The sequence below is a fragment of the Ahaetulla prasina genome, chromosome 1 (assembly GCF_028640845.1).
Source record: "Ahaetulla prasina isolate Xishuangbanna chromosome 1, ASM2864084v1, whole genome shotgun sequence".
In the NCBI taxonomy this organism is placed as follows: Eukaryota; Metazoa; Chordata; class Lepidosauria; order Squamata; family Colubridae; genus Ahaetulla; species Ahaetulla prasina.
Genome location: NC_080539.1, coordinates 187,491,554 through 187,517,905, shown reverse-complemented (window position 1 = coordinate 187,517,905; position 26,352 = coordinate 187,491,554). Strand labels below are relative to the sequence as shown.

At 41.2% G+C, this 26,352-nt stretch overlaps 1 protein-coding gene across 4 annotated transcripts in view; it reads left to right on the top strand.

The window, feature by feature from the left end:
* The window catches only part of AGAP1 (ArfGAP with GTPase domain, ankyrin repeat and PH domain 1), a 457,470-nt gene that overhangs the window by 237,015 nt on the left and 194,103 nt on the right, over positions 1-26,352 (top strand). Inside the window, exon 4 of one of the 4 annotated variants that reach the window (XR_009155346.1) lies at positions 15,291-15,398. The exons of the other annotated variants lie outside the window; for them this stretch is intronic. The gene's annotated coding sequence lies outside the window, so the exon portion shown is untranslated. The remainder of the gene's footprint in view (positions 1-15,290; positions 15,399-26,352) is intronic. 4 annotated transcript variants of the gene reach the window in all.

The following is a 26,352-nucleotide window of genomic DNA, read 5'->3' as shown; positions in this document are numbered from 1 at the left end:
CTCCAACGGCCGCAGCAGGATACCATGGTCAATGGTATCAAAAGCCGCCGAGAGATCTAACAGGACCAGGACAGAGGAACATCCCCTGTCCCGAGCCCTCCAGAGGTCATCCACCAATGCGACCAAAGCCATCTCGGTGCTGTACCCGGGTCTGAAACCAGACTGGAACGGGTCCAGATAAACAGTTTCCTCCAGGTGCTGAGGAAGCTGATATGCCACCACACTCTCAACAACCTTCGCCAAAAAGCGAAGGTTGGAGACTGGACGGTAGTTCGCTAATACAGCTGGGTCCAGGGAGGGCTTCTTGAGGAGGGCCTTAAGGGGGAAAATGCCCCCCAACAAAGAAGCGTTGGTAACTCCCAGGAGCCAACCTCGTGTAACCTCCCGTGTGGCCAGTACCATCCAGGAGGGACACGGGTCCAATAAACATGTGGTGGGATTCAGCCTACCCAACAGCCTGTCCATGTCATCGGGAGTCACAGGATCGAACTCAGCCCAGATAAAACTCTCAAGACTCGTCCCTGCCAACCCACTCGGATCTATCCAATCAGTGTCCAGTCCGTCCCGAATCCGAGCGATTTTATCAGACAGATACTGTACAAAATCTTCAGCACGCCCCTGTAAGGGGTGCTCCCGAGCCTCCTGCGTCAGTAGGGAGCGGGTCACCCTAAACAGGGTGGCTGGGCAATTATCTGCCGATGCGATGAGAGCGGAAAAATAATTATGTTTCGCCGCTCTGATCGCCACTAGGTAGGTCTGAATATGCGACCTCGCTAGTGTTTGGTCGGGTTCGGAGCGACTGGATCTCCAGGCGCTCTCTAGGCGTCTTTTCCGGCGCATCATCTCTCTCAGCTCCTCGTTATATCAAGGAGCTGGTCGAGTTCGTCGCCGGGTCAGAGGCCGCAAAGGCACGACACGGTCTAAAGCCCAAGCCGCCACCTCTTCCCAGGCGGCGACCAGTTCCTCAGTCGAGCCATGGGCTAATTCCCTCGGAAACGGCCCAAGCTCCGTCAGAAACCTCTCTGGGTCCATCAGGCGCCTGGAACCATCGAACCGGTTCCGTCTCCCTGCGGTGCGGTGCAGCGGTTCGAAAGTCTAGCTGAAGGAGCAAATTATCTGACCATGACAAGGGTTTAAATAGTAACTCCCCTAACTCCAGATCATTTAGCCACTGTCCCGAGATGAAAATCAAATCCAGTGTGTTACCCCCAGTGTGAGTGGGACTGGTAACTAACTGGGTCAGGTCCAAGGCCGTCATGGAAGCCATGAACTCCCGAGCTGCCGTTGACGAGTCGCCCGCCGACAGAAAGTTGAAATCCCCCAAAACCATAAGTCTGGGGGTCTCAACCGCCGTCCCGGCTATGATCTCTAGCAGCTTGGGCAGGGCTGCCGTTACGTAGCAAGGAGCCAGGTACGCAATCAGCAAGCCCACCTGCACCTCACAGCCCCACTTCACTAGAAGGGTTTCTGTGGGACAGCGACCTCCCTCGGTTCCAGACTCTTGTTAATAACAACCACCCCCCCACCCCTACCCTGGGCCCTCGGCTGATGAAATGCACGGAAGCCTGGTGGGCACATCTCAGTGAGGGGAACCCCCCCTTCTGCGCCCAACCAGGTCTCCGTAATGCCCATTAGGTCCGCACCCGCCTCTTGAATAAGATCAGCTATGAGGGGGGCCTTATTCATAACGGACCTGGCATTGCATAGCATCAGCCAAAGGTCCAGGCTCCGAGGGAAAAAGCCACTCGGGGCCCGAGTAAAGTCTGGGGGCCCGGAGTGTGCAATCGCTTGCAAACAGCGAGAGTGCACTCCCCGAACATGATATGAGCCCCCACTTCCGCCATATCTGCTCCTCCCTTGTATTGTGCAGATAGGAATGCCCATACATGGTCGAGTCTTCACCTCCTCAAGTACCTCCGTTTTACAGACCTCCAAATCGTGAACCTTAGAAGGGACCAGCCTAACCCCCTGTGGGTGTCCCCACCCACCCACCCCACCCCTAAACCCATTATTTGATTTAATTAAAAGTTTTCTTAGAAATACATTTAAAAACCTCCTTAACCCTCTCTTAGAAGCATGCCACTTCTCGGGATTCCAAAATCTTAGATTTTGAAATCTAAGATAAAATTCTGCTCTGTCCATCTCCCATCCCAATATTCCACTCTTGTCTCTTTCAACCTCATCTAATCTGCTATCAATATCTCTGATTTTTTTATCTCTTTGTTCTTCTTTTCCCTCAATTTTTTGAAGTCTATCCTCATACTTTTTCATCATTTGGTGTATATTTTCCACCTTTTCATCTGTTTTTTCTGTTCTTTGCTCAATTTTTTCTGATCTCTGTTCAATATTTTCCACTTCTGTTTGTAATTTTTTAATTCCTTGCCAAATCATTTGTAGTGTAACTTCCTTCTCCTCTCTTTCCCTGTCCTTCTCCTGTTGTAACATTGTCTGTATTGATTCTTGACCTCCAGATGGTGACGAAGAAGGGGTTGATTTGGCCAAACCAAATGTTGCTTTTTTGCGCATTTTGACGTAATCTTCAGGTTTTTCTATACCTTAATCCACTTATACGTAGGGGGGAAAAGAAAGGGAAAAAAAGAGGAAAAAGAAAAAAGACTTCTCCCAAGTAACCAGGAAAAAAAAAGAAAAAAAAAGGTTAAGCCAAAAGAAGCATCAACCAAAGTAAAAATAAAAATAATTTTAAAAAGGAAAAAGGAATAAAAGAACAATTCTTCAGACTTGTACATCTTAATCCAATTACTCCAGTTACTCCAATCAAATAGGGCTGGGAAAAAAGAAGGAAAAAAAGGGAGGGAAAGAAGAAAGTTCCTTTTATAAATTTTCCAGTATTATTTGCAGCTGTCTTTCTGGAGTCACTGGAGTCTTCTCAAATAGTATTTTCCATTTCAGACTCCTGTTACTGATAATTCCTAGAAGAGCACCTGAATAAACAAACTTGCAAAAGTATCTTTGATGCTCTCTCCCACTATCTTATCTGGAATAAACATAGAATCCTTGAGAGGTACAAAGTTACAGTTTTCTTGCATAAAAAAAAATTCCAATCCATTGGATGGCAGGGTTGCTTAAATTTCCTCTCCTTTCCCTCCTCAATCTCCGATCCATCATATATAGACGTATAAAAATAATAATAAAAAGAGAATTTAATTTAATACAGAAACAAGCAAAAGAAAGAAAAAATATTCTAAGGAAGCACTAGGAGTTTTGGAAATCAAAAAAGAGGAAACCAAAGGTTTTCAATTCATTCCAATCCAGCTTTACAAATAAAATCAGCCATAGGCATCCACAAAAGGAAAAAAAAATTAAAAGGCAAGGAAAACAGTCATATTTAAAACAGTCTTAACTCCGCCGCTCAACCTCTTCTATCCTCGATTTTAGCTTTCTTTTTGTCTCGGGGTGATTCTCTCTAATATTTTTTTTTTAAGGAAAAGTCTCTCACCACACCGGCACACTTTCTTTCAATCCTTCTGTTTCAGAGCTGTCCCAACTTCAGGAGCTTCAATGGCCGGATCTTCTTCACCGGGAAAAAAGTCTTTTCCTGGATCAACCAGGGATTTTGCGGTGTCTCTGGGATCGTCAGGCTGTGCCCTTCTCAATCACTGTCTCTATGGGACAGTGAGGTCCTCCAGGGACTGTCCAGAGAAGAAAATATCAACAGAGATCCTGGAGCTACCCAGATCTCTGTAGTACCATCACAACATCAGCTCCGCCCCCCACATAACATTTTATATATTGCTCCACCATTGCCTTTGCTCGTTCTGCGGCTCCATTCGTACTTGGATGGAGAGCCGAGCTAAGTCCCTGAGTAGACCCGACCAATTTCAGGAACTCCCTCCAGAATTTAGTGGTGAATTGGATACCTCGGTCTGGGATTACCAGCAGGGCACTCCGCGCAGCCGGTAAATCTACTTGATGAACATTTTTCCCAGTTTCTTGACTGAGGGTAATCCCAAGCAAGCAGTAAAGTGGGCTTGATTGGAAAACAAGTCGATCATCGTCCAAATGACTGTATTTCCTCCACTTTGACTATAAAGTCCATTGCGATTTCCACCCAGGGCCAGCTGCAGTTAGCCACTTATTGGAGGAGCCTAGGAGACTTCCCTGGTCTCATCTTCATGTTTGCACAAGTGGCACAGTTCTTTATGTAATCCTCTACGTCGGCCATCATCTTTGGCCACCAAAACTATCTTCTAGCCAGATGCAGAGTTTTCAAAAACCCAAAATCACCTGGCAGTCATGAGTCATGGCTGCGCTATAAAATTTCCAGCCTCAAGCTGGTAGGGTCATATAGTTTGGACCCCTTCCAAGCTAGCCCATCTCTCATGGTCAAAACATCTTTGTTGTCTGTGAGCCATTGCTTGGCTGGGAGTGCTGCTTTCAGTGCAGCTGTTAATTTGTCCCATATGGGATTGGGTTGGTGTCTGACTTGGTCCCTAGTTGTGACTTGTGCTGCTTGTTGTGGGGGTGGGGTGATGGTGTGGATGACTTCTTACCTCTGACTATTGGCCCCCTGAAGGGATCTGGCCCAGGCTACCAACACTCAGTTGGCTAAATCTTTCTGGCAAGCCTGCCAAGGACTGGCTTCTTGATGAGGATGGTTGGATTCCCCACTCTCTGGATTTGCTGAGATCCATGGGTCTTGTAGGTCTCCACTTGAAGACTGTGGTGCGCTCTGCCCGGGCCGAGGTGATCTGGAGCTCCTGGAACATCGGCTGGCTGGTTAGGTCCTCTTCAGCCCAGTATAGTTCTTTGGGAGCTGGGAATCTGATGCTGCCTCCTGAACCATCACCCCACTGGTAGAGCTCCTGAGCCAGCAGCCAGGTCACTTGTTCTTTGAGCCAGACACCAAGTTGCCATTTAAGCTCCACTGCTGCTTCTGGTCACTCCACCACCAAGGAGAAGCCGAGGCTCCTGGAGCTGTCCCCACAGTTCCTGTGGCTCCATTAGTGTCAGAGTCTTCCTGCTGCCCGATCTTCCGGGTAAGTGGCCGGAGCTCAGGACCCCGAATAGCAGCCCCACAAACGTGGGGAGCTTTTTGATTGTTTTTATTGGGATAGTTGGGTTAGTGTCAGAGTTCCAAGTAATAACCCTAAAGTAATAAAAGCTCAGAGGTCTCAAAGTATAACTTTATTTGGGATGTCATATTGGAACAGCTAGTGAAACCCCAACTCTGAAGAACCCAGGATTTTCCCCAGGGATGAAATCTAAAATTTTTCCCTACTGGGAGAGGGCGGAGCAAAGCCACGGCGATATGTTTGTGCGATCTGGGAGCTCCAGAATCGCCACCGAAATCTTCTCATCAGGAAGGTCTGATACGGATCACACTGTCCCGAAGAGACAGTGATTGTCTAGGACACACTCTGTAGACCCCAGGGATATCACAAGATTCCTGGATGGTCCAGAGAAAGTCCTTTTTTCCGGTGAAGAAGAACGGCCACAGTGCCGCTGAGCTGGGGAACTCCGAAACGGAAGGAAGTGAAAGTGCCGGTGGGTTGAGAACTTTCTTTTTTGCCTGTGAAAATCCTTAGAAATCACCCTGGACATTTGAAAATAATGACAAAATAAGAATAAAAGAGAATTGAGCGGCAGATTGAGCTTTCTGAAGGAAATCCACTTTCCCTTTTTTTTTTGGAAAAAAAAAGAATTTCCTTGTTCTTTGAAACAGCCAATTATGGCGGAACTGCCTCGTTAAGACTAAATGAGACTGGATGAGACTGATATTTGGTGATTTCTCTTTTGGGAGTTTAAAACAATATTACTTTGACTGGATCCTTTGAAACTTTTTCCTTTTTAAATAAGTTTGTTGCAGTTATAATGAATTTAAACTATTTTCTTTTCACGTCCTTTTTTGCTTTTTAGAGAGAAAGAGAGGGAGATATGGAAAGACTATACGACACTGCCACCTAGTGGCGTTGGATATAATATTCTTTTTTCTTCTCTCTGCTTTTTCCCTTCGAAAGACGGTTACTTTATATCCCCCAAGGACTCTTAATCAGCAATAAAGGTGGCGAGTGAGAGCACTAAAGATACTTTGGAAACTTGTTTACACAGGTGCCCTCCTGGACGCTATTAATTTAAAGAGTCTGAAAAGGGAAGAGATGAAAGAGGAAAGCTTTTGAATATATATATATGAATGAAAGCTACAAAAAACTTTTTTTTTCTCTCCCTCCCTCTCTAGTGATTTGGAAATAAAGATTTTCTTTTTTTTTATTTTTCCATGTTGTTTGATATTTTTCTTTTCTTTTTTCTCTTTTCTTTTTGGGACTAATTTGATTTGTGGATTAAGACATACAAGAGTCTGAAGAAATTTGTTTGATTACTAGATACTTTTTATACTTTTTTATTTTTGGTCTATGGTTGGCTTTTTTATTTTTATTTTTTCCTTTTTTCTCCTTTTTCTCCTTTTTTGCTCCTCCTTTTTCTCTTCTGTTTTTTATTTATTGCCCTTTCTTACCACAATGAGTAGAAAGGGAACACCACATAGTTCCGCAACATCAACCCTGCAAGCCTCACCATCTGGAGGTCAGCGGACAGTACAAGCGATGCTTCAGCAAGAGAAGGAAAAGGAGAAGGGGCGGAAGAAAGAAGAGAAGGAGATTACACTACAAGCTATTTGGCAAGGAATACAAAATATCCAATTAGAAGTTGAAAACATTAAATTACATTCAGAGAAAATTGAACAAAGATCAGAAAAAATTGAGCAAAGAATACAAAATACGAATGAGAAGGTGGAGAATATACACCATATGATGCAAAAATATGAAGATAAAATTCAAAAGATTGAGGAAAGAGAGGTGCAAAGAGACCAAAAAAATTAGTAATATTGATAGTAGACTGGCAGAGGTTGAACGAGATAGAAGCGGAATACTTGGTTGGGAAATGGATAGAGCAGAATTCTATTTGAGATTGCAAAATATAGAGGAGGAAAAGGGAGAAAATTTGGCGGAGAAAATGGTAGGGATACTAACTGAGGCCTTGGAAATTACCAATGAAAAATGATGGACGGTATTGATGAAATTTTTAGGGTATATACGAGGTACACCACAAGAAATAATATTCCAAGGGAAGTTCACATAAGGTTCACAAAAAAATCGATTAAATCACGAGTATTACAGGTGGCAAGAGATAAAACACTTAAATATAAAGATAAGGACATTGTGGTGTTGAAACAAGTCCCAAGAAGAGTGAGGGAAATGAGAAGAGAATATCACTTTCTGACCAAGGTCCTATTGCAGAAGGACGTGAATTATAAATGGTTGACACCAGAGGGATTGATGGTAACACGGAAACAACAAAAATAGAATTGATTCAATAGATAAAGCCAGAGAATTCTATGCAGAACATCTTAGAGAGGAAGACATGGATACAAGTATATAGAAGTTACATTGGTTGAATTTCAGGAATCAGAGTTGTAGGCAATGATTGAAAAGGAACAAGGCGCGGTGGGTGGCAATGTGGAAGTTAAGCCACAACGTGAAGTGTGGTCAACTAGAGCTAAAAATCCTAATTACAAAGTTTAATGATGGAAGAGAAGAAGCGGATAACTGTGAGCATAAATGGTCTTAATTCGGCTATTAAAAGAAAAAGAATATTTCATAAATTAGAGAAATTAAAATTAGATATAATTTGTTTACAAGAAGTGCGCATCAAAAAACAACAGGAATATCTTTTGATTCAACCAAAGTTAGGGAAAATTTTTACCTCATTGCCACAATGTAAAAAGAGAGGAATAGCATTATATATAAAAAATACAATGAAACCAAGCTAGTATATACAGATGAAAACGGTAGGACCTTGATAGTGGAAATAACAAATAATAATATGAAAATACTCATAATAGCAATATATAAATAATAACCAAGACGACTTTTATAGGAAACTGCACTCAGAAATCATTGATTTGGACCAGGGGTGAAATGCTCCCAGTTCGGACCGGCTGCTGGTTCAGAGGACTGGTAGCAAAAATCCCTGGCCCCGCTCCCCCCCACCTCTGCTGAGCCACACTTACTTTTTACTTTTAAAAACAGGTTTTTCTTCAGCCAAAACATGCGTTTAAAAGTAAAAAAAAGCCTTTGAGGATCCCGCCCCTCAGCTGAGATCGGCAGAGCCTTTAAACTTAAAAAAAAAGTCTCCTCTGGCGATCTCACCTGAGTTTTTCATCAGCAAAACCTTACTTGTACTCTTACTTGTAGAAAACATGTTTTCTATAAGTAGAGATTCTAAGGCACTTACCTGATTACTGATGAATGCATGGTTTTTTCCCAGCCCGAAAGCAATTTCACTTTTAGCCCAGACAGAATCAATTGCTTATCTAATCTATTTCCTCAGTGATCAACTAATGCTGGCTGGCTTTGCTGGCTGAGGAACTTCAATAGTCCACAATAAAATAAAATAAAATAATAAAATAAAATATTTGTGCAGCTTTCTGAGATTTGGTGTGTTTCTGTAGTGTTTCACTCTAACTACACAAACACATAACATCTCAGAAAGCTGTATGTGGCATTTTGTGTGTGTGTGTGTGTGTGTGTGTGTAAAGTGTGAAAGTTGGTTTTTGAGCTTTTTGTGGCTGTGTGAAGTGTGAAGTTGTGTTCTGTTGTGTTGTGTGTGTGTAAAGTGTGAAAGTTGGTTTTTGATACCTCTTATTGTTTTTTATACTTTGGTTATTATTTTTATTATTTATTGTTATTGGCCATGCCACCCAGTCATCTGACCACCAAGCCACATCCACCAATTAAGCCACGCCCACAGAACCGGTAGGGAAAATGTTTAGATTTCACCCCTGATTTGGACTATGAACATATTTGTTTGATGGGAGATCTAAATAGTATAGTTGATGGAAACTTAGATTACAAAACCCAAAAAATGACGAAACAAAATAGAAAGATCCTCCTGAGATCATTTTTAGAATGGTTGAGGAAATGAATTTAAAAGATGTATGGAGAGAAAGACATCCGAGAAATAACCAATACACTTTTTATTCAAATAGGCATCTATCATGGTTCAGAATAGATATGATATGGATGACAACACAATTGATATTAAATACAGAAGAAATTGAAATAGAACCTAATATTTGGACGGACCATAATCCTATAACAATGAAATGGAAAGGACAAAGAAGAAGAAGTAGATGGACCTTAAATGCTACATCATTAAAAGATAAAGACTTTGTACAGAAAATAGAAGAGGACCTGACCTTTTTCTTTAAGGTAAACAAAAAGGAAAATACATCACTACAAAACTGGTGGGACACAATGAAAACATATGCCAGAGGCCTGTTTATAGACTATGTAAGGAAGAAAAATGCTAAGAAAAGACAAGCTTATAAATCGTTAGAAAATAGTTATAAGAAGTTAGAGAAAAATTTACAGAAACTTCCAGAGGAAAGAGATGTCAAAATGAAAATGGAATTAATTAAACATAAAATGGCCTTAATTGAAAAAGAAGATTTAGCACAAAAAATTAGAGGGGCGAAACAAAATTATTTTGAAAATATTAATAAACCAGGTAGATGGCTAGCATACAAGTTGAAAAAGGAGAAAGAGTCCCGACAAATTTATTTTATTTTATTTGTTCAGACTATAATAAATAATAGGATTAATGGATGATCAAGGCCAGGTTCAATACATAAATACTGAGAATAGAAAAATTGCACAAAATTACTACATGGAACTATATGACCAGGAGAGCATACATGAGGAAGATGTGAAACAATATTTACAGAAAGCAAAGTTACCTCACATCTCTAGAGACATGTAAATGATGTTGGAAGGAAATATAACAATGATGGAATTGACTGAAGCACTCAAAAAACAAAAAATTGGGAAAACACAGGGCCCGGGCAGGTTACTAGTAGAATACTACAAAACATTTCAGGACTCATTGAGTCTTCCACTATTTATGAATGAAGTAATGGTAAACAGGCAAATACCAGAGACGTGGACAGAGGCATATATTACACTTATCCCAAAAGAGGATACTGACTTACAACAAATTAAGAACTATAGACCTATATCCTTATTAAATGCGGAGTACAAAATTTTTGCTTCAATATTGGCAGAAAGACTTGAGAGATATTTAAATGATTTTATACACTCGGACCAGAATGGCTTTTTGCCAAGAAGACATATCAAAGACAATATGAGAATAATCTTGGACACTTTAGAATACTATGAAGCCCATCCAGAAAAACAGATAGCTTTGATCTTTCTGGATGCACAGAAAGCTTTTGATAATGTGAATTGGCGTTTTATGATATTAACAGTTGGAACAGATGGGTTTTGGTAATAAGTTTATTAAGACGATAGAAGCTATTTATCATAAACAAACAGCGAAAGTAATGATGAAAGAAGAGTTGACGGAAAGGATATATATAAAAAAGGGTACAAGGCAAGGTTGCCCGCTATAACCTCTGCTGTTTGTACTAACACGGGAAGTACTAAATAGAAATATTAGAGAGGAAGAAGTAATAAAGGGTATGAAAATTCAGAAGAAGAATATAAGTTGCAAGCATTTGCAGATGACTTGGTCTTTATTATTGAAGACCCACTAGAATCTATAAATATATTGATTGACAAGATAGGAGAGTATGGGAAAGTAGCAGGTTTGAAAATAAATAAAGATAAAACAAAGATTTTAACAAAAAATATGTTACTAAAACACAAAGTTGAATTGATGGAAATATCACAGATGCAGATTACTAATAAGGTTAAGTATTTGGGGATTTACCTGACAGCAAGATGTAGTACACTGAAAGAAAATAATTATCTTAAACTTAAGCAGATTTGTGTTAGATTTGGCAAAATGGGGAAACTTACAATTATCGTTGATTGGAAGAATATCAACTATTAAGATAAATATATTGCCTATAATTTTATATTTGTTTCAAACAATCCCAATTAAATTGGGGAAAGGATATTTTGAAGATTTGAATAAAATAATGTTGAAATATATATGGCAAGGTAAAAAAGCAAAGATAAAACTTAAACTGCTCCAAGATGTGAAAGTAAGAGGAGGTTTTGGACTGTCTAATTGGGAATTATATTACGAAGCAACTAGTTTAATGTGGATCAAGAAATGGATAATTTAAAGAAATAATAGAGTATTGACTTTGGAAGGACATGATTTGCTATTGGGATGGCATGCTTTTTTATGGTATAGAGAAGCTAAAACACAGGGTTATTTTAGAAGACACTCTATAAGAGAGGCATTGTTGTCAAACTGGGAAAAGATTAAAAAAAGCCAATATTTAAAAATCCCAGTTTGGGTATCTACTATTGAGGCTTTTTCATATTCAAAAATATTTAGGAAAGAACAAATTGTGAGATATTGTAAATTGCTGAATCAGAAGGGTGAACTAAAAACAATACAAGAATTAGAAACACAAGGTATAAAAATGAATTGGTTTTCTTATTTGCAAATATGCTCCAGACATATAAAAGGGCCGTAATAGCTCAGGCTGTAAGGAGCCTGTTATTAGAACACAGCAGCCTGCAATTACTGCAGGTTCAAGCCCGGCCCAAGGTTGACTCAGCCTTCCATCCTTTATAAGGTAGGTAAAATGAGGACCCAGATTGTTGGGGGGGCAATAAGTTGACTTTGTAAATATACAAATAGAATGAGACTATTGCCTTATACACTGTAAGCCGCCCTGAGTTGTTGTGTCTTGTCCACTCTCACCGCAGCCGGGGTCTGCTTATCTGCTCCCGAACACGGAGGAATGTATGCCTCCCGGCCCCAGTCCTGGCTCCATGCCCAGACAAGCTGCAGAGGAGGGGGCACCTCCCGGTCCCAGCCCTGGCTCCATGCCCAAGCAGGCTGCAGAGGAGGGAGCATCCCCCGGCCCCAGCCCTGGCTCCATGCCCAGGCAAACGGAGCAGCTAGACCCCTCCCCCTCCTCCACAGCATGTGAGCCTGAGGAAAGTTTACTTCCAACAGCTGATTGGAGTGACCCTCGCATCAGAAGATTGGATAGGCGGAGGCAACAGAAGGAAGGGAGGGGCAGGCCTTAATGAGTGCTGAGTCATGGAGCCACACCCCATGGCCTATATAAAGGATCTGCTTTCTGGCAGTCTCTGAGTCAGGCAAAGTCGAACTTACCTTGCTGAAGTCACTTACTGGTCTCCTGCCTGCTCTGAGGACTTTGCTAGGACTTTGGGCAGAGCTGCAGAGGCAAGCCTGATTCGGATTTCCCTGACCCGGCCGTCAGCGGAGGAGTGGGACACGACATGAGTCTTTGGAGAAGGGCGGGATATAAATGTAAATAATAATAAAAAAAAACATGATAAAGATTCAAAAACAGAGGGCTTTTACAACAAGATGACTAATTTAGATAAAATATTGACAGGTACTGACAACTTAATTAGGAAATTATATCGATATCTACTAGAATTTAAATTAGAAGAAGAACAAGTTAAAGAGACGATGATTGCCTGGGGGAAAAATTTTGGACATGGGATTGATTTAGAGGTATGGCAAAAACTTTGGACTCAAAACTACAAAATGACAATGTCTACTGCATACAAAGAGAATTTGTATAAGATGTTTTATAGATGGCATTTACCCCCAACAAGAATAGCTAAAATGTTTAAGAACAAATCTGGGAAATGTTGGAAGTGTCATCAGATTCTGGTTCATATTACCATATGTGGTGGACATTTGTAGAGGCTAAAAGATATTGGTCTAAAATCCACACATGGTTGGAAAAGATGATAAAGAAACATATTGATCTTAAACCAGAGGTCTTTTTTATTGGGAATCATAGCCGAAACATATAGTAGAGAATTGAGATACTTGATTGTAAATGTTTTGACAGCAGCAAGGATCTTTGCTAAAAATTGGAAAAATGAAAAATTACCATTGCAAGATGAAATTATTAGGAAAATGATGGAGTGTGCAGAAATGAGTAAATTGACCTTAGAAATCAGAGAACAAGAGGATAAACAATTCTATAAGATATGGGATCTCTTTTATCAATGGTTAGAAGGAATTATGTTAAAAGGAATTAAAGGTTAGAATATAGGGAAATGTTTAAATTATATAATTGTTTTTAGGGAATGGACTTGAAGATGTGTAATATTAATTTGGAAAGTTGATTTTAAAGGAGAAATTGAAACGTTATAATTAATTAGAAATTATTTGATTATAGTTGAGATACATATCATACTGATAAAATGTAAGTTTAGATAAATTAATTGGAATGTATATGGGCACACAGGATTGGGGATCAACCCATCGACACAATGTATTTGGATTGATGATGATTTTATGTATGTCTGTTTGTTAAAAATAAAAAAAAAATCCTTAATTTTTTCCCCCTTATCGGTTCTGTGGGCGTGGCTTAATTGGCAGGCGTGGCTTGGTGGTCAGATGACTGGGTGGGCATGGCCAATAACAATAAATAATAAAAAAAATAAAGTATACAAAACAATAAGAGGTACCAAAAACCAACTTTCACACTTTACACACACACAACACAACACAACACAACACAACTGACTTACACACAATGTAAAAGCAGCTGCACTTCACCCAAAATGGCCCATGCAACAAGCAGGAACCTCACACAGCCACAAAAAGCTCAAAAACCAACTTTCACACTTTACACACACACAACACAACTGACTCACACACACACACACAATGCCACATACAAGATTTTGTGTGTTTGTGTAGTTAGAGTGAAACACTACAGAAACACACCAAATCTCAGAAAGCTGCACAAATATTTTAGTAGTCGCTTGGACTACTGCAATGCTCTCTACATGGGACTCCCCTTGAAGAGCACCCGAAGGCTCCAGTTGGTTCAGAATGCAGCTGCACGGGTGATAGAGGGAGCCACTTGTGGCTCCCATGTAACACCACTCCTGCGCAAGCTGCACTGGCTGCCTGTAGTCTTTCGGGTGCACTTCAAGGTGTTGGTTACCACCTTTAAAGCGCTCCATGGCTTAGGACCGGGTTACTTACGGGACCGCCTACTGCCACCGTTTGTCTCCCATTGACCCGTGCGCTCTCACAGGGAGGGACTCCTCAGGGTACCGTCAGCCAAGCAATGCTGGCTGGCGGCCCCCAGGGGAAGGGCCTTCTCTGTGGGGGCTCCCACCCTCTGGAACGAACTTCCCCAGGACTTCGTCAACTTCCTGACCTTCGGACCTTTCGCTGAAGACATATTTATTTATTCGCGCAGGACTGGCATAGAATTTTTAGAAGTTTTACTATTCGGTTTTAAATTTTATTTAGTGAGTTTTATTGTTTTAAATGCATTTTAACTTGGGGCCATATTTAATAAGTTTTTAAATTATTGTTTTACTTTGTATTTATTCAATGTTGTTTTATTTGGATGTGAACCGCCCTGAGTCCTTCGGGAGAAGGGCGGTATAAAAATTTAATAAATAAATAAATAATAATAAATAAATAAATATTTATTTTTTTAGATCAGGGTCTCCAACCTTAATAACTTTAAGGTTTGTGGACTTCAATTGCCAGAGTTCCTCAGCCAGCAAAGCAGACAGATGAGTTACTGACTGAGGAAATGGATTTCAGGCAGGCAGATTCAGTTGCTAGCTGATGCAAATGATATAAAGCATGGCTTTCCCAGCCCGAAAGGAGCAGAAATCAGGTAACTGCTTCATCACAGCTGAGAATGTCTTAAAAGGAGGTTTTCTACAAGCTCTTCAGCTGAAGAGCTTGTAGAAAACATGTTTTTTTAGGTTCTGTGATCACCAGGGGAGTCAGCTGGGATCACCAGGGGAGCCTTTTAAAAACTTTTTTTTTCAACCTCTTTGGCCGAAGAGGTTGTTAAAAAAAAACAACTTGAAGGGTTCTGACGATCTCAGCTGAGCCGCGGGATCATCAAAGGCTTTTTTTTTTAACTTTTAAAGGCACGTTTTCAGCTGAAGAAAAACTGCTTTTAAAAGTAAAAAAAACCCCAAAACCTCATGGCTCGGCTCAGCAGAGGCAGGGGGTGGGGCCAGAGATTTTTGCTACTGGTTTTCCGAACCACCCGCCGCGATTGCTACTGGATCAGGCAAGCCGGTCCGAACCGGGAGCATTTCACCCCTGGTTTTCCTCCACCCAAATCAAAGCCCAAAGTTCTTGCTCTCCAGGTCACATGTCCATCACATGGTCCAATTAGGTCATAGTCCCAACTCCAGCTGGCTTTCGTCCACATCCTTCCAACACCTGGTAAAGCATCCTTGGGTCCCATGAGAAAGAATGTTATTTTGGCTACAAATCCCCCAGCTATCTCTACTTCCCCCCTTATGTTCCCACAGCTCTACCTTGCCTTGCTGTGGCAGCCCTGAAAGTGCTTCCAAAATGACTTCAGGCCTGACAGGCAGCAAGCAGGAGGCTATCTGACAACCAGTCTGCTCAAGTGGTGGGTAAGTGTGCGAAGCGTCATTTACACATGAGCAGGAGTTGGTTGCATGTGCAAAACCACCTATTCTCCCAGTGCTACTGCTGTCAGTCTATGGAGCAAGAAAAGTTGGAGACTGCTGAACTAGAAACATACTTCCGGAAGATGGCGACCAGGAAGGTTGCACCGGAGAAATGCTCTCTGTAAAAGGGCTCTTTTGAGCTCTTAGGAGAGCAGTTTCCCCGAAGATTCTTTGCTGGCGATACTCCAGAGCCGAAGGTTTTTCCAGGCTGCCGTGGATTGAGGCTGCCGAGGTTCTTCCAGGCTGCTGAGGACTCAGGCGGTGGGCGAAGAGTCGGAGACCGCCGGAGCCTGGACTGCCGCAGCCGTGAGGCCGTCGACTGAAAGAGGCTGGAGCCGCCCGCTACCGCCGGAGCCGCCGCCAGCCCTGTGACTGCCGCTGCCGCTTGTGCCGCCACCGGAGCCACCGCCAGCCCCGAGACTGCTGATGCCACTGGTGCTGCCGGAACCGCCGCCGGAGCCGCCGCCAGCCCCGTGAGTGCCACCGGAGCCGCCGCCAGAGCTGCCGCCAGCCCTGGGATTGCCGCTGCCGCTTGTGCCGCCGGAGCCGCCGCCAGACCCGAGACCACCGCTACCGCATTAAAGGCGGCTGGAGACACCCGAAACCACTAAAGCCACCCCACCAGACCCGGGACTGCCGCTGCCGCTGCCGCTACCGTGAGTCGCACCGCTGCCATCACCGCCCTCCATCATCGCCCTCCCTCATTGCTACAAACTTTAAATTTCCCACCAAGGAGATAAAAGCCCAGCAACATTTACAACAACCCTAATCAACCTATCCCCCAATCGGCAGGACTGCTGCAGGACTACTGGTGAGTTCCTAGGAGACTCCAGTCTCCCAGCCTCTACTGACTTTTTGAATCTCCCGCCATTACAGCCACCTGTAAAGAAGCTTCTTCAACCACCCTATCTCACCATTTTAAATTTCCCGCCAAATCTCACTGTTACCATAGTGACTCCCCATTACCATAGCAACTGCCAAATTGACTACCATTTAAAGTTAAAGAGACAGATATAAAATCAAAGATAATTGATTAAGTGACAGACACTTAATCATTACTAAAATAAAATAATAATAAATAAATAAAATAAAATAAAATAAAAATAAAATAAAACAAAGGAATAAGAAAGATCATCATTATGCCAGCCAGAAAATCAAACGCTGATAAAATCTTAGAATCAAGATTAACAACTATTGAACAAAACATAGATAAAAGATTACAAGCTATTGAACAAAACCTAGAAAAAAGAATTCAAAATATTGAACAAAACCTAGAAAAAAGAATTCAAAATATTGAACAAAACTTAGAAAAAAATTCTATCAGTTATTGAACAAAGTTTCACAGATTTGATAAAACAAATTTCAACACTAAAAAATGAAAACTCTAATGATCTAAATCTCTTCCAAACTCATCTATCACCACAAAATATACAACTTACAACTCAACCTAGACATCAAATTAATACAACACAACCCAAACAACAAACAACTACTAATCAACTAATCAGAGATGCAATGGAGAGAGGACAAAAAAAAAATAATGCAATATTATTTGGACTTGAAAACACAAATGAACCAGATATCAATAAGATTCACAACATCATTGGAAATTATAATTCATCAACCATCTCCCCAAATGAAATAATTGCTGTCTCCAGAGATGGACCAGAATATAAAAACAGCGATGGGACAACAGCACCAAGATTTTGTAGAGTTATATGCACTAATGAGGACAGTAAACGCAAATTCATAAATACTATAAACTCAATTGCTAAATCCAACCCTACCTACAGTAAACTTAGATCACGTCCTGACCTATCCTTTCTACAAAGGATACGCTCTCGTGAACTTCGCACAGAACTTAAAAGAAGACAAGACAATGGTGAATCCAACCTATACATCGACTACCATGCTGATTGCATAAAAAATAAAACCTGCAATCAAAAAATCACCTCCAAACCCCCCATCACCCATAACAATCAACCAGCCATCCCAGTATTCAATCAAGTACCCATCCCCCTACCTCCCATTCAACCAACCATCTTACCAGCTATCCAACCAACAGCCATCCAACCAACAATCCAACCAGCCATCCAACCAACCATCCAACCAACCATCCAACCAACCATCCAAACAGCCATCCAAGCAGCCATCCAAGCAGCCATCCAAACAGCCATCCAAGCAGCCATCCAAACAGCCACCCAACAATCCACCCAACCATCCATCCAAACAACCATCCATCCAAACACCCAAACTACCATCCAACCATCTATACAACCATCTATTGTCCACAACCCCCAACCTACTAACACCCAAAACTAGGTATGCACGCCCCTTACCTCTTCAACACCAATCATATCAGATCTCAAATGCAAATTGATAAATGCAAGAAGCATAGTCAACAAATTACCTGAATTTATCCTCTTATTAAACAGTGGCACATTTGATATCATTTTTGTTTGTGAAACATGGCTGAATTCATCCCTTCCTGACTCCATTATCTCAAACAAAGAATATCAAGTCTATCGATCAGATCGGGAAAACCGAAGAGGTGGTGGAGTGGCTATCTTTACAAAAGACACTGAATCTAAAAATATCCAAGTAGCACATAAACTCTCTCTTCCTGAAACTATAGTATGCGACCTATCCCTTGACACTACTCTTGATTCTTACTATGCTACAGAGCCCCCGACTATGACATTACCCACGCAAATATGCTAACCTCAATGCTAACATGGACTACCTCTTGCCCATACCCTCTTATCTTCCTGGGTGACTTAAATCTACCTCTCATTAACTGGACAACCAATGAATGTTCAACTGACCCAATCCATACTACACTATACAACGCTGTTACAAACCTAGGTCTTGAACAACTTGTAACTAACAATACAAGACTCAACAACTGCCTTGACCTCATCTTCTGCAACAATCCAAACTCAATTTACGGACTACAAATTAAAGAACCTTTTTCAAACAGTGACCACTGCATGATTGATTTTCGTCTCAATATCGTCCATACTTAAATCGTCATAACACCAGAACTCCCAACTACAACTTCAAGAAAGCCAATTACGACCTTATAAACAACGATCTTTCACTTCTGAACTGGCAAAATCTGTTTGCAACCTGCATAACCGCTGATGACCTCTATAGAATCTTCCTACTTGAAATCAATAGAGTCATTAAATTATATGTACCACGAATGACTACCATGTCCAAGAAAACAAACTACCCATATCAATAAAAAGCTTCAATCAAAAAAATCCTCTGGAAAAGAAACAAAAAGGCTATGTTACAAACTTCAGAAACCGTTACAGAAACATATGCAACCAAATAAAACTGAATGCACAAATTACCACACCAAGCAAGAAGAAAACCTTCTACGCACAAATTCCAATCGTGCCTTTTATAATTTTGTCAACAGTAAACTTAAAGATTCAAGATCCATCCCACCACTAAAAGATTCTAACAACAAAGAATGCAATGACGAAACAGTCAAAGCAAACCTCTTCAACATTTTCTTTGGCTCAGTTTTTGTTAACTCCGATAACACATATCCAACATTCCACAAACGAACCAGCAATGACTATGATGATTTAACTCATATAGATTTCACAGAAGACAACGTTGGTAAAGCTCTTCACAACTTAAAACCATCGCTTTCTATTGGACCTGATGGTCTATGTGCATATTTCTTAAAAAAACTTTCCATTAATATAGCTGAACCCCTAAGTATTATCTTTGATAAAGCTTTCACTACCAGTTCTCTTCCCAAACTTTGGTCACTAGCCACAGTCATCCCCATCTTCAAAAAAGGAGACCCCAGCTTAGTCGAAAACTACAGACCGATCTCCCTTTGCTGCGTCACCTGCAAAGTCATGGAATCTATCATCAATCAATCCATTACCTCACACTTAGAAACTAACAACCTACTCTCCAACAAACAATTTGGTTTCAGGAAAAAGATATCATGTAACTTACAACTTCTCCACTGCAAAAACATATGGACTTCAAATCTAGATCAAGGCAAATCAATAGATGCAATCTACATAGACTTCTGCAAAGCTTTTGACTCAGTAGTACACGATAAACTTCTCCTTAAACTAACATCCTATGGCATCTCAGGACCCTCCACATATGGATATCTGCTTTTCTGTCTAACAGACAACAAGTGGTCAAAATTGGCAATGCTTTATCAAATCCTGTTCCTGTCAAGAGTGGCGTTCCTCAAGGCAGCGTCCTTGGACCAACACTCTTTATTCTATACATTAATGATCTTTGTGACCATATCTCAAGTAATTGTGTTCTCTTTGCTGACGATGTCAAACTATTTAACACCACAGACAACACTTCTATCATTCAAAACGACCTTGACCATCTAACCGCTTGGTCTAAAATTGGCAGCTCCAAATTTCAACCAGCAAATGCTCAGTCTTACATATAGGAAAAAGAACTCTAAAACTAAGTACATACTAGATGGACATTACCTTACAGACGACCCCATCCCGTTAAAGACCTTGGAGTTTTCATGTCAAATGATCTAAGTGCCAAAGCCCACTGCAACTACATAGCAAAAAAGCTCTAAGAGTTGTAAACCTAATTTTATGTAGCTTCTTTTCCAAAACACCACACTACTAACCAGAGCATATAAAACATTTGCTAGACCAATTCTAGAATACAGCTCACCTGTTTGGAACCCTCACCACATCTCTGACATCAATACAATTGAACGTGTCCAGAAATATTTTACAAGAAGAGTTCTCCATTCCTCTGAAAACAACAAAATACCTTATCCCACCAGACTTGAAATCCTAGGCTTAGAAAACTTGGAACTCCGTCGCCTTCGACAAGACCTAAGTTTAACTCACAGAATCATCTATTGTAATGTCCTTCCTGTCAAAGACTACTTCAGCTTTAATTGCAATAATACAAGGGCAACCAATAGATTTAAACTTAATGTAAACCGCTTTAATCTAGATTGCAGAAAATATGACTTCTGCAACAGAATCATCAGTGCTTGGAATACTTTACCTGACTCTGTGGTCTCTTCCCATAATCCTAATAGCTTTAACCAAAAACTTTCTACTATTGACCTCACCCCATTCCTAAGAGGACCATAAGGGGCGTGCATAAGCGCACAAACGTGCCTACCGTTCCTGTCCTATTGTTTTTCTTTTCTTCTTCCTTTATATGTTTATATGTGTATATACTATATAATCTTTTTGTATGATGTTGTGACAAAAAATAAATAAATAAATAAAAATAGAAGACCTCCAAGATTTCTTCTAGCCCTATGATTTTGTGATTCTATGAATATTTGTGTATTCCATTCCTCTCCTATGGTTAAGATTAGTATATTCACTTCGCTATGCTGTCATAATGGATTTATATATGGATTAAAACCCCAAAGCCTAATCAGAAATCATAGCGCTCTCTCAAGAAAAAACATTATTTTGCTCACTTGCTCTTTCTTTCATTGCTTGCTTCTTCAAGGTGGTTGTTAGAAGAGATGCAGTTACAACATTTGTCTGCTAACTCTCTTCTCTCATCAGTTTATGGGGAGGATTATAATCTGTTATTCAGAGGAGTTATAGATAAATTGAGAGCTAAAACTATTCTTTAACCACATTTCTCTCTATTTTGCTGAAAGATTCAGCAGGTGCACTATAATATGCATTGAAGTCTGAAAGTTTACATGAAATGTTGCTTTGAAATGCACATCTGTGTTGAAGGACTTTCTGATTTTGTTTTTTCTTTTCAATTGAAAGGACAATGAAAAGAAGAGAGGGAACTATGCATATTCCTTGTATGCAGTGGCTATTTTCCTTCTAGGTAAAGATAATTTTGTGAAACTTGCAACTCTCTATTAAAGCTTCATATAATTCAGCCCACATTCAATTCCTGCAGGTTGATCTAAAAATAAACAGCAAAATTTCATGCTGAAATCCCAATAGTGTTGATAATCTTTTGGAACTGATATTATGCAGTTGGATGGATCAATGATCTCATTCAATATAAGGTGTATAAGGCTTACACTATTTGGTCTCTTCTTTTAACTGAACTATTTCTGTCCTAAAGTTCATTAAAAATTTTAACTAAGAATTCACCACTGAATATTTAATTGTCACTAAAAGTAAACTACAACATAAACTCAGAAAAGAAACAGAAATATGACAGTTATTACAAAATTTGGATTTAAGAGAGAGAGAAAGAGATTTACCAATGCCTAGTTATTTTCCAATCTTAATCTTTTATCTAAACATAAATTGATTTTTTCTTGAATATTTCCTGTTCTGTTTCCCTCCCCCAATACTCCCAACAAAGAGTCAGTCAAAGGCCTCTTCCTAATTTATTTACATTTGGCCACATTCCTTCTGGCACAGAGATGTCTCCCCACACGCCTGCCAAAATCCCTGGAGATAGCCAGAAAATTATAGATAAAGCAGGATTCACTCACAAACAGATTCTTCTCTCCATGATACAGTTTGCCTGCGCAATTTCACTGCTTTGTCCAAGACAAAAAGCCAGGAAGTTCCGCCTCCTGCTTTTATAGCCTCTGTGCATGTCACTCCATGACTCATCATTCCTTGACTTTGTCCCAACGCCTCCTCTGCTGCGCGCGCCGGTCACGTCTGCGCAGTCTTGCATCAAGCCAAAATTGTTCTTGGGGCGTTGCCAAATCAGAAGAAGGCCCGGGGGAATCAGGCCTTGCCAGCCCCTCCTCCTCCCCTTGGGTGGGTGCCAGGGAGGGAGAGGGCCCAGGAGAAGCAGGCCTTGCCAGGTCTTCTTCTTCACTTTCTGAATCATCCAAGTTCAGGAATCCGAGTCCAGGAACCTGGGTCACATCATTTCCCAAATTAAAAAAATAAAGTATCAGGATTTCTGTGGTAATTATGTAATTATTACAGAGTGATCTTTACAGTTGCATTGAACTGTGAAGAAATAATGTTATTTAGCTAATCAAAAAGAGATACATATAAATTCATTTAGAGGATCAGTATGTGTTATGACTAACATGGTGGTGCTTATTACAGAAGAAATTAAAGATACATGTACTAAGAGGCAATATAAAAATTAGTTTCCAAATTAGTTAACTGATTTAGTAATTCCCTTGAGTATGAATGCTCCCTTTTTTTCTGTTGTGTTGTTGTTGCATTCAGTTAACAATGACTAATTCTAGAGCCACTGAAGTATTTCTCTAATTAGATTAAATATGCCCTTAAAACACAGTGGCTAAAATTATAGGTATTTGCCTAAAATGTTAAAATTTCCCATTTAGTGTGTTTTAATGTTTTAATATTCATATGGGCAGTTTGCTAAACCATTTCTTTAGATACTGTATGATATATTGGCTGAAGCAAAAATATGCTGGGGTTTGTATCAATATAGTTATTCTTGTGAAACAAAAAGAAATCTTAAAGAGATTATACAATACTCGTTTTGCTATAAGACAACATTTGATCTAATTGGAGAAAATGTGGTGATAATATGTAGGTAATCCTCATTTAATGACCACAATTGGGACCAGCAACTCTATCACTGAGAAACACAGTCACTAAGTGAAATATGACATGACTGCAAAGGACTCAAAACCGCAATTTCGCTATTGTCATTAAGCAAGTCATCATGGGTTTTCAGTTAGATATTATCTGACCATGACTGCTTCTCCATTGAGTATGTTTCTCAGAAGCTGGCTGTGAAATGTACAAATAATGATCACATGACCATTGGACATGTGATATAAATACCTGCTGGTTTCATCGTGCCTGCATGTCAATCACTTGATTGTGGGAATGCTGCAACAGTTGTAAATGTGAGGACTGGTAGGAAAGTTACTTTTTCATTGCCCTTGTAATTTTGAATGATCAGGGCAATCATTAAGCGAAGAAAATTTATGAATTTTCAGTTGACAGTGTATCTAATAAGTATATATTCAATTGCAACAGATGAGAGTTATAACTTTTTCCCTCTTTCCCTAAATAACATTTTACTTAAGTATATTTTGTTGCATATACAAAATGTGTCTTTAAACATGTATTGAAATCAATTGTCTTATATCGTGCTACTGATTATTACAAGAGATACACAAGCAACATTCTGGATGAAAGGAATTGTAATGTTTTTTTAGTTTAAAATGAGTAAGGTAGAAGATGCCATCAAAAAAGTAGATAAAATTCAAAGTCTGTGATTATACATTAAAGAAATGGGTTAAATCAACGGAATGAGAATTAATAAAAACAAGTGTATGCTTATTGACTTAGCATAAATTAAATAATTTGGATATATAGGTAGTCCTTCTGCTAGTAATAAGACATTTTCACCCTGGCCCTTCACAAGGCAACAGCTGCCTCACAAACTGCCAGGCCAGGTGTGCTTTGTCAGCATCAGGAAGAAGACAGTGAGGGTCCGCTGGGGGGCAGAGGGCATGGTGGTAGAAGTCACAACATGCAGGGCTGAGCATAGCGTGGCAGAATCAGGGTGGTAGGGTGGTAGGGCAGAACACAAGGTGTTTAATGGCCTAATGCCCTAATGCCCTTTTGGCCATTAAGAATGCTTAATGGCCAAAAGGGCAGAGATGGGGGAAGATGGGCAGATGAGGGGAGTTGAAGCATTACCATGTCACCCATGGAGACATTATGAATGCGGGTGGGCTGACAAAGACCTGAATTTTTACTTATGTGATTTGGCAGTGCTACAACAACTCTAACTTTAATGACCAGGTATAAGTAGAATTCATTCTGCATCACTGTAATTTCAAACAATCACTGAATAAATAGTTCTCAAACAATGAGGATCAGTTTCTGGCTTGCAAATTGTATTGGCGAGGAAGATCTTGGATTAATGGTTGAATATAAACTGAAGATAAGCCAGCAGTGTGATATGGCTGCAAAAGTGCAAATGAAATATTAAAGTCAAGTTCGGCAGGATGTTTTCATAATGGCCAGTCCAAGCATACAACTGGTATACCGAGTGATCTTGAAGCATTCGCTTTTGTTTTCTCGCTTGCCTTTCCCCCACCCCATAGTTCATGGCAGTCTGTCACCATATAGAAGTGAAGCACAAGCAAGCATTAAGATGGCAGCTGACAAATAATTCCCGATCCAAGAAATAATGCAATTGGCACATAATACGGTTTTGTAAAGGTTTTCCTATCTGAGGCTGCGACCTGCTCTTGAGCAGGAGTCATGAGTCCAGGAAAAAACCCTGGTTGGGTCTGTCTGCAACCCCATCCAAAACTACAGATATTAAACTCCTGGATTTTGAAGCTCCAGCACCCAAAGCCATTCAATCTTGTCAGGGTTCAGTCAAAGCATGTAATCCCCCATCCAGATCCTCAGAGCCTCCAGGCACCACAAGAGGGTAGCAAGAGTATTACCTATGTTACCAGGGGTAGAAATATAGTCTACCTCCTATGTACTAATGATACGTCAACCCATGTTGACAGATTATCTCACCCAGAGGCTTCATGCAAAAATTAAAGAGGAGTGGAGAGAATGCTGAGCCCTTCGGAATGACACAAAGGAATGGTGTGGGTTAGATCTCTCACTCACTGTCAACACTGGTTAGCACCAGAAGGCAAGAGAAGAACAATGGATGGAAATTAATCAAGGAGAGAAGCCACAAAAAAGGCTCTGCGCATGCGCAAGATGGCGCAGCGTTGAAGATTCGGTCCTGGCGTTTTGGAAGGCCCTCCGAGGATGGCAATATGTAAGCCGCCCGTTTAGCCGTCTGCTGTCTCCGGCCCGGATTGTCATCTGGTAGGCAGCCGTGGGAGAGGTTTTCGGACATTTTCGAGCCCGCGGCTGCTGAGAACGGAGCCGGGTAAGCAGACGGCGGCCATGTTTTTTGCGGGCCTCGGAGTGGGGCGATGAGTTGCGTTTTTCTCCGGCCGTTTTTTCGGCCGACGCTTCAGCCGGCCCTGCAGTTGGCGCTGGGTTTTGACATCTCCTGGCTGGTTTGCCTCCGATTTTATGTCATCCTAACGTCTGGCTGTGCTGTGCCATCCGGATCTAGGTTTTCTACCCTGACCTGGATGATAGCAACAGAGGCGTTTCATCTGCTTCCGGCCAGTCGTTTATGGCTTATTCCCTGCTGCCAGACTGTGATCATGGCGCCCTTCATATCCTCCTGCCTCTCGGAGAGGTTCAACCTGCTGGACAGGCTTGGCCTCTCGGAAGGAGAGGTTTGGAGAGACCTGGCCTCCGAACCGGGTGAGGATGTACGAGGGGGTGTTGGAGTTGAAGGGGCCCCCGGACTGTGCCTTCTGACTTGGTTTGGAGGTGGTGGTTGGAGGACAGTGAGAACGCGATGGAGGTACTATGGATTCATCTGCTTGTAGTCCCCCTTCGATGGTTTATCATCTACTACACCTCTTCTGGCCAGTTTGGGATTCTTGGCCGTTGGTGGTTCTTAGGCCTTTTAGAAGAGGCAGTAGTTTCGATGGGGGACGGAGGCCGACATTGTCTACGACTGGAACACCCCCCCCCACTTCCTATGCCAGGATGCTTGCTTCAGACTCCCGACAGACTATCACCTGGACTGTGCTGTGTTTACTACTCTTGTCTGCCCTTATTGGGACTATCAGCATTCTGGCCTATTGCTTTGAGTCATCTTTTTAGGCCTGCCTTTTATCCAAGTTTTATCATCATTTGGAACTATCATCTAATTGTCATCATTTTTGCCACTCAGAGATGGTCCATCCTTTTCGCCGACCCTATCTTCTATTGCTATGCGCTATTCTTCTCATGAACTCTTGCAACTGCGAGGTGCCCCCGCCTCGCAGGAATGGCCCGCCTCGTTATCAAGGGCCGGCCTCAATGACGGGTCTTGGGACCCACAGAGGTGGCATGCGAAGAGAAAGAGCCTTTGGGGTTTTTTAGATAGGGCATTTTTA